We start from the raw sequence: 8,366 nt of genomic DNA, 5'->3' as shown, positions 1-8,366 counted from the left end.
GAGAAAAGGGCAACACGAAGCTACATCTTATTAGTAATTTGAAGGCACAAAAACTAATAAGAAAAGGTTGCTATGCTGTTCTAGCACACGTCAAGAAAGTACAAACTGAAGAAAAGAGCATCAATGATGTTCCCGTCACAAAAGAATTTCCCGATGTATTTCCGAAAGAATTACCGGGATTACCCCCACATCGATCCGTTGAATTTCAAATAGATCTTGTACCAGGAGCTGCACCAATAGCTCGTGCTCCTTACAGACTCGCACCCAGCGAGATGAAAGAACTACAAAGCCAATTACAAGAACTTTTAGAGCGTGGTTTCATTCGACCAAGCACATCACTGTGGGGAGCTCCTGTTTTGTTTGTCAAGAAGAAAGATGGTACATTCAGGTTGTGTATCGACTACCGAGAGTTGAACAAACTTACCATCAAGAACCGCTACCCACTACCGAGAATTGATGACTTATTTGATCAACTACAAGGCTCGTCTGTTTATTCAAAGATTGACTTACGTTTCGGGTATCATCAAATGCGGGTGAAAGAAGATGATATTCCAAAGACTGCTTTCAGAACACGTTACGGTCATTACGAGTTTATGGTCATGCCGTTTGGTTTAACTAATGCACCAGCTGTGTTCATGGACCTTATGAACCGAGTGTGTGGACCATACCTTGACAAGTTTGTCATTGTTTTCATTGATGACATACTTATTTACTCAAAGAATGACCAAGAACACGGTGAACATTTGAGAAAGGTGTTAGAAGTATTGAGGAAGGAAGAATTGTACGCTAAGTTTTCAAAGTGTGCATTTTGGTTGGAAGAAGTTCAATTCCTCGGTCATATAGTGAACAAAGAAGGTATTAAGGTGGATCCGGCAAAGATAGAAACTGTTGAAAAGTGGGAAACCCCGAAAACTCCGAAACACATACGCCAGTTTTTAGGACTAGCTGGTTACTACAGACGGTTCATCCAAGACTTTTCCAGAATAGCAAAACCCTTGACTGCATTAACGCATAAAGGGAAGAAATTTGAATGGAATGATGAACAAGAGAAATCGTTTCAGTTATTGAAGAAAAAGCTAACTACGGCACCTATATTGTCATTGCCTGAAGGGAATGATGATTTTGTGATTTATTGTGATGCATCAAAGCAAGGTCTCGGTTGTGTATTAATGCAACGAACGAAGATGATTGCTTATGCGTCTAGACAAATGAAGATTCACGAACAAAATTATACGACGCATGATTTAGAATTAGGCGCGGTTGTTTTTGCATTAAAGACTTGGAGGCACTACTTATATGGGGTCAAAAGTATTATATATACCGACCACAAAAGTCTTCAACACATATTTAATCAGAAACAACTGAATATGAGGCAGCGTAGGTGGATTGAATTATTGAATGATTACGACTTTGAGATTCGTTACCACCCGGGGAAGGCAAATGTGGTAGCCGATGCCTTGAGCAGGAAGGACAGAGAACCCATTCGAGTAAAATCTATGAATATAATGATTCATAATAACATTACTACTCAAATAAAGGAGGCGCAACAAGGAGTTTTAAAAGAGGGAAATTTAAAGGATGAAATACCCAAAGGATCGGAGAAGCATCTTAATATTCGGGAAGACGGAACCCGGTATAGGGCTGAAAGGATTTGGGTACCAAAATTTGGAGATATGAGAGAAATGGTACTTAGAGAAGCTCATAAAACCAGATACTCAATACATCCTGGAACGGGGAAGATGTACAAGGATCTCAAGAAACATTTTTGGTGGCCGGGTATGAAAGCCGATGTTGCTAAATACGTAGGAGAATGTTTGACGTGTTCTAAGGTCAAAGCTGAGCATCAGAAACCATCAGGTCTACTTCAACAACCCGAAATCCCGGAATGGAAATGGGAAAACATTACCATGGATTTCATCACTAAATTGCCACGGACTACAAGTGGTTTTGATACTATTTGGGTAATAGTTGATCGTCTCACCAAATCAGCACACTTCTTGCCAATAAGAGAAGATGACAAGATGGAGAAGTTAGCACGACTGTATTTGAAGGAAGTCATCTCCAGACATGGAATACCAATCTCTATTATCTCTGATAGGGATGGCAGATTTATTTCAAGATTCTGGCAGACATTACAGCAAGCATTAGGAACTCGTCTAGACATGAGTACTGCCTATCATCCACAAACTGATGGGCAGAGCGAAAGGACGATACAAACGCTTGAAGACATGCTACGAGCATGTGTTATTGATTTCGGAAACAGTTGGGATCGACATCTACCATTAGCAGAATTTTCCTACAACAACAGCTACCATTCAAGCATTGAGATGGCGCCGTTTGAAGCACTTTATGGTAGAAAGTGCAGGTCTCCGATTTGTTGGAGTGAAGTGGGGGATAGACAGATTACGGGTCCGGAGATTATACAAGAAACTACCGAGAAGATCATCCAAATTCAACAACGGTTGAAAACCGCCCAAAGTCGACAAAAGAGCTAAGCTGACATTAAAAGAAAAGATATAGAATTTGAAATTGGAGAGATGGTCATGCTTAAAGTTGCACCTTGGAAAGGCGTTGTTCGATTTGGTAAACGAGGAAAATTAAATCCAAGGTATATTGGACCATTCAAGATTATTGATCGTGTCGGACCAGTAGCTTACCGACTTGAGTTACCTCAACAACTCGCAGCTGTACATAACACTTTCCACGTCTCGAATTTGAAGAAATGTTTTGCTAAAGAAGATCTCACTATTCCGTTAGATGAAATCCAAATCAACGAAAAACTTCAATTCATCGAAGAACCCGTCGAAATAATGGATCGTGAGGTTAAAAGACTTAAGCAAAACAAGATACCAATTGTTAAGGTTCGATGGAATGCTCGTAGAGGACCCGAGTTCACCTGGGAGCGTGAAGATCAGATGAAGAAGAAATACCCGCATCTATTTCCAGAAGATTCGTCAACACCTTCAACAGCTTAAAATTTCGGGACGAAATTTATTTAACGGGTAGGTACTGTAGTGACCCGAACTTTTCCATGTTTATATATATTAATTGAGATTGATATTTACATGATTAAATGTTTCCAACATGTTAAGCAATCAAACTTGTTAAGACTTGATTAATTGAAATATGTTTCATATAGACAATTGACCACCCAAGTTGACCGGTGATTCACGAACGTTAAAACTTGTAAAAACTATATGATGACATATATATATGGATATATATATAGTTAACATGATACTATGATAAGTAAACATATCATTAAGTATATTAACAATGAACTACATATGTAAAAACAAGACTACTAACTTAATGATTTTTAAACGAGACATATATGTAACGATTATCGTTGTAAAGATATTTAATGTATATATATCATATTAAGAGATATTCATACATGATAATATCATGATAATATAATAATTTAAAATCTCATTTGATATTATAAACATTGGGTTAACAACATTTAACAAGATCGTTAACCTAAATGTTTCAAAACAACACTTACATGTAACGACTAACGATGACTTAACGACTCAGTTAAAATGTATATACATGTAGTGTTTTAATATGTATTTATACACTTTTGAAAGACTTCAATACACTTATCAAAATACTTCTACTTAATAAAAATGCTTACAATTACATCCTTGTTCAGTTTCATCAACAATTCTACTCGTATGCACCCGTATTCGTACTCGTACAATACACAGCTTTTAGATGTATGTACTATTGGTATATACACTCCAATGATCAGCTCTTAGCAGCCCATGTGAGTCACCTAACACATGTGGGAACCATCATTTGGCAACTAGCATGAAATATCTCATAAAATTACAAAAATATGAGTAATCATTCATGACTTATTTACATGAAAACAAAATTACATATCCTTTATATCTAATCCATACACCAACGACCAAAAACACCTAAAAACACTTTCATTCTTCAATTTTCTTCATCTAATTGATCTCTCTCAAGTTCTATCTTCAAGTTCTAAGTGTTCTTCATAAATTCCAAAAGTTCTAGTTTCATAAAATCAAGAATACTTTCAAGTTTGCTAGCTCACTTCCAATCTTGTAAGGTGATCATCCAACCTCAAGAAATCTTTGTTTCTTACAGTAGGTTATCATTCTAATACAAGGTAATAATCATATTCAAACTTTGGTTCAATTTCTATAACTATAACAATCTTATTTCAAGTGATGATCTTACTTGAACTTGTTTTCGTGTCATGATTCTGCTTCAAGAACTTCGAGCCATCCAAGGATCCATTGAAGCTAGATCCATTTTTCTCTTTTCCAGTAGGTTTATCCAAGGAACTTAAGGTAGTAATGATGTTCATAACATCATTCGATTCATACATATAAAGCTATCTTATTCGAAGGTTTAAACTTGTAATCACTAGAACATAGTTTAGTTAATTCTAAACTTGTTCGCAAACAAAAGTTAATCCTTCTAACTTGACTTTTAAAATCAACTAAACACATGTTCTATATCTATATGATATGCTAACTTAATGATTTAAAACCTGGAAACACGAAAAACACCGTAAAACCGGATTTACGCCGTCGTAGTAACACCGCGGGCTGTTTTGGGTTAGTTAATTAAAAACTATGATAAACTTTGATTTTAAAGTTGTTATTCTGAGAAAATGATTTTTATTATGAACATGAAACTATATCCAAAAATTATGATTAAACTCAAAGTGGAAGTATGTTTTCTAAAATGGTCATCTAGACGTCGTTCTTTCGACTGAAATGACTACCTTTACAAAAACGACTTGTAACTTATTTTTCCGACTATAAACCTATACTTTTCTGTTTATATTCATAAAATAGAGTTCAATATGAAACCATAGCAATTTGATTCACTCAAAACGGATTTAAAATGAAGAAGTTATGGGTAAAACAAGATTGGATAATTTTTCTCATTTTAGCTACGTGAAAATTGGTAACAAATCTATTCCAACCATAACTTAATCAACTTGTATTATATATTATAAAATCTTGAGATACCATAGACACGTATACAATGTTTCGACCTATCATGTCGACACATCTATATATATTTCGGAACAACCATAGACACTCTATATGTGAATGTTGGAGTTAGCTATACAGGGTTGAGGTTGATTCCAAAATATATATAGTTTGAGTTGTGATCAATACTGAGATACGTATACACTGGGTCGTGGATTGATTCAAGATAATATTTATTGATTTATTTCTGTACATCTAACTGTGGACAACTAGTTGTAGGTTACTAACGAGGACAGCTGACTTAATAAACTTAAAACATCAAAATATATTAAAAGTGTTGTAAATATATTTTGAACATACTTTGATATATATATATATATTGTTATAGGTTCGTGAATCAACCAGTGGCCAAGTCTTACTTCCCGACGAAGTAAAAATCTGTGAAGGTGAGTTATAGTCCCACTTTTAAAATCTAATATTTTTGGGATGAGAATACATGCAGGTTTTATAAATGATTTACAAAATAGACACAAGTACGTGAAACTACATTCTATGGTTGAATTATCGAAATCAAATATGCCCCTTTTTATTAAGTCTGGTAATCTAAGAATTAGGGAACAGACACCCTAATTGACGCGAATCCTAAAGATAGATCTATTGGGCCTAACAAACCCCATCCAAAGTACCGGATGCTTTAGTACTTCGAAATTTATATCATATCCGAAGGGTGTCCCGGAATGATGGGGATATTCTTATATATGCATCTTGTTAATGTCGGTTACCAGGTGTTCACCATATGAATGATTTTTATCTCTATGTATGGGGTGTGTATTGAAATATGAAATCTTGTGGTCTATTATTATGATTTGATATATATAGGTTAAACCTATAACTCACCAACATTTTTGTTGACGTTTTAAGCATGTTTATTCTCAGGTGATTATTAAGAGCTTCCGCTGTCGCATACTTAAATAAGGACGAGATTTAGAGTCCATGCTTGTATGATATTGTGTAAAAACTGCATTCAAGAAACTTATTTTGTTGTAACATATTTGTATTGTAAACCATTATGTAATGGTCGTGTGTAAACAGGATATTTTAGATTATCATTATTTGATAATCTACGTAAAGCTTTTTAAACCTTTATTGATGAAATAAAGGTTATGGTTTGTTTTAAAATGAATGCAGTCTTTGAAAAACGTCTCATATAGAGGTCAAAACCTCGCAACGAAATCAATTAATATGGAACGTTTTTAATCAATAAGAACGGGACATTTCATTAACATTCTCATTCCGAGGATTTACTTCAGTATTACTCGGTAGCTTTCCTTGTTCCCTCTCACTCATCATGCTAGCAAGAGTACCTACGTGTTTTTCTAGATTCAAAATGGAAGCTTGTTGAGTTCTTAATGACTGATCAAATCTCTCGTTCGTTTGGGTTTGAGTTTCAATAAATTGTGTTTGAGATTCAACTAGCTTGAATACCACGTCTTCCATATTTGACTTTTTCTCTTCGGTTTGTTGTTGTGGTTTATATAAGCCAGGTCTTTGTTGATTGAAAGTGTTGTTTTGAGTTGGTTGGTTATTCGGACCTTGTTGGTTATACCAGTTATTTTCGGGTCCTTTTGGATTGTAAAGAATGTTTTGATTTCGATTGAAGTTTAGCTTTGGCGGTTGATAATTATTTTGATAATTATTTCCAGGCCTTTGGTTCATATAGGAAACATTCTCTCGTTGTTCCAATGTTGGTTCAATGTGACAATCTTTCAATAAGTGTGGTCCACTGCATAGCTCACAACTGATTCGTATTGCGTGAATATCTTTATTCATCTTTTCCATTCGTCTTTCGAAAGCATCTATTTTTGCTGAAACGGAATCAAAGTCATGGCTAGAATCGGCTCTAGCCACTTTAGATGAACGAAAAATATCTTTTTCTTGGTGCCACTCATGCGAGTGGGAGGCTGTGTTATCAATAATTTTGTAAGCTTCAGTTGCGGTTTTCTTCATAATGGAACCACCAGCTGTTATGTCGATGTCTTTTCGTGTAGCAACGTTGACACCTTGGTAGAATATTTGTACTATTTGATAAGTGTCTAAACCGTGTTGAGGACATCCTCTCAACATCCTTCCGAATCTTGTCCACGCCTCATATAATGTTTCATTTGGCTTTTGTGTGAACGTAACAATTTCTCCTTGAAGTCTCACGTCTTTAGATGCCGGAAAGAATCTTTGAAGAAAATTTTCAACTAAGCATCCCATGTGTCAATCGCCCCTTCAGGTAACGATTCTAACCAATCTTTGGCTTCTCCTTTTAAAGTCCAAGGAAACAACATGAGATAGATCTGCTCATCTTCCACTTCTCGGATTTTGAATAGTGTACAAATTCTTTTAAACGTACGAAGGTGTTCGTTAGGATCTTCATTCGGTGCACCACTGAATTGGCATTGGTTAGTTACCATGTGTAGAATTTGTCCTTTGATTTCATAATCTGGCGCATTAACTTCTGGCTTAATAATGGCGTGACCTTGGCCCGTGCGTGTGGCTCTCATTCGATCTTCCATACTTAGAGGTTTCGTTACTTCCATAATTGAATTTGTTGAATACGAATCACTAGAGGATTCTGATTTAATGGTTTGTGGCTCAGGAGGAATAATTAGTGGTTCAAGATCTTGGAATTGTCCTTGAATATGCTCCGGGTTCTTAATTGTGAAGTCGGGTTCAAAAGATGGATTATCGGAAATTTGAGTTGGAGTTCTTGTTCGACTAGATGACGATTCTAAAGAAAAATCAACGGCGACAATATTTGCTAAATGTCTTGATCTAGTTACAGGTGGTGAACGTACAAAAGGTGGTGAACGTCTTGCTCGGTGCATTCACTGAATATCCTATTAGTTTTTAAAAGGAAAGAAAAATTATAATAAGTTATCCAATCAATAGACTTTTCTGATTTTGCCCACGTTTCGAATAGCCAAAAGATGCAGCAGAGGGGCAGGATTCGTTTGGTCTCAATATAATTGAGGACTGTTTGGCTCCAATAACCCGGTCCACGTACAAATCCAACTATTACTACGAACCAGAAAATTTTGATGTCTATCAATTTAACCACTTAAAATAAATTTTCGTAATTTTAAGAAATTTAGAGAAGAAGTAGAAAAAAAATCTAAGTCCTAAAAACTAGAATAGCGAGAAATAAGAAAGAAAAAGAGTTCGTCGCAAAAGGTCGAAAAAGAAAAATGGTTGAAAAATAAAAGGTGACGTAAAAATAAAAGAAACTTATAAAAACTTAAAAATACTTAACTAACCTAATCTTATTACTACAACTAACTTAAAATTATAATCGCAAATTGAAATTACTAATTGGAATGATAATTGGTACATAGTAAA

General features: G+C 35.3%; 1 non-coding gene across 1 annotated transcript; it reads left to right on the top strand.

Annotated features, from left to right (window-relative positions):
* The first annotated feature begins 7,077 nt into the window (after window positions 1-7,077).
* Window positions 7,078-7,184, top strand: LOC139879215 (small nucleolar RNA R71). Its single transcript, XR_011770069.1, has one exon. It is a non-coding gene; the product is annotated as a small nucleolar RNA R71 (small nucleolar RNA).
* Window positions 7,185-8,366: the final 1,182 nt, after the last annotated feature.

Source organism: Rutidosis leptorrhynchoides, chromosome 11, assembly GCF_046630445.1.
Source record: "Rutidosis leptorrhynchoides isolate AG116_Rl617_1_P2 chromosome 11, CSIRO_AGI_Rlap_v1, whole genome shotgun sequence".
NCBI lineage: Eukaryota > Viridiplantae > Streptophyta > Magnoliopsida > Asterales > Asteraceae > Rutidosis > Rutidosis leptorrhynchoides.
This window is presented reverse-complemented; position numbering and strand designations above follow the sequence as displayed.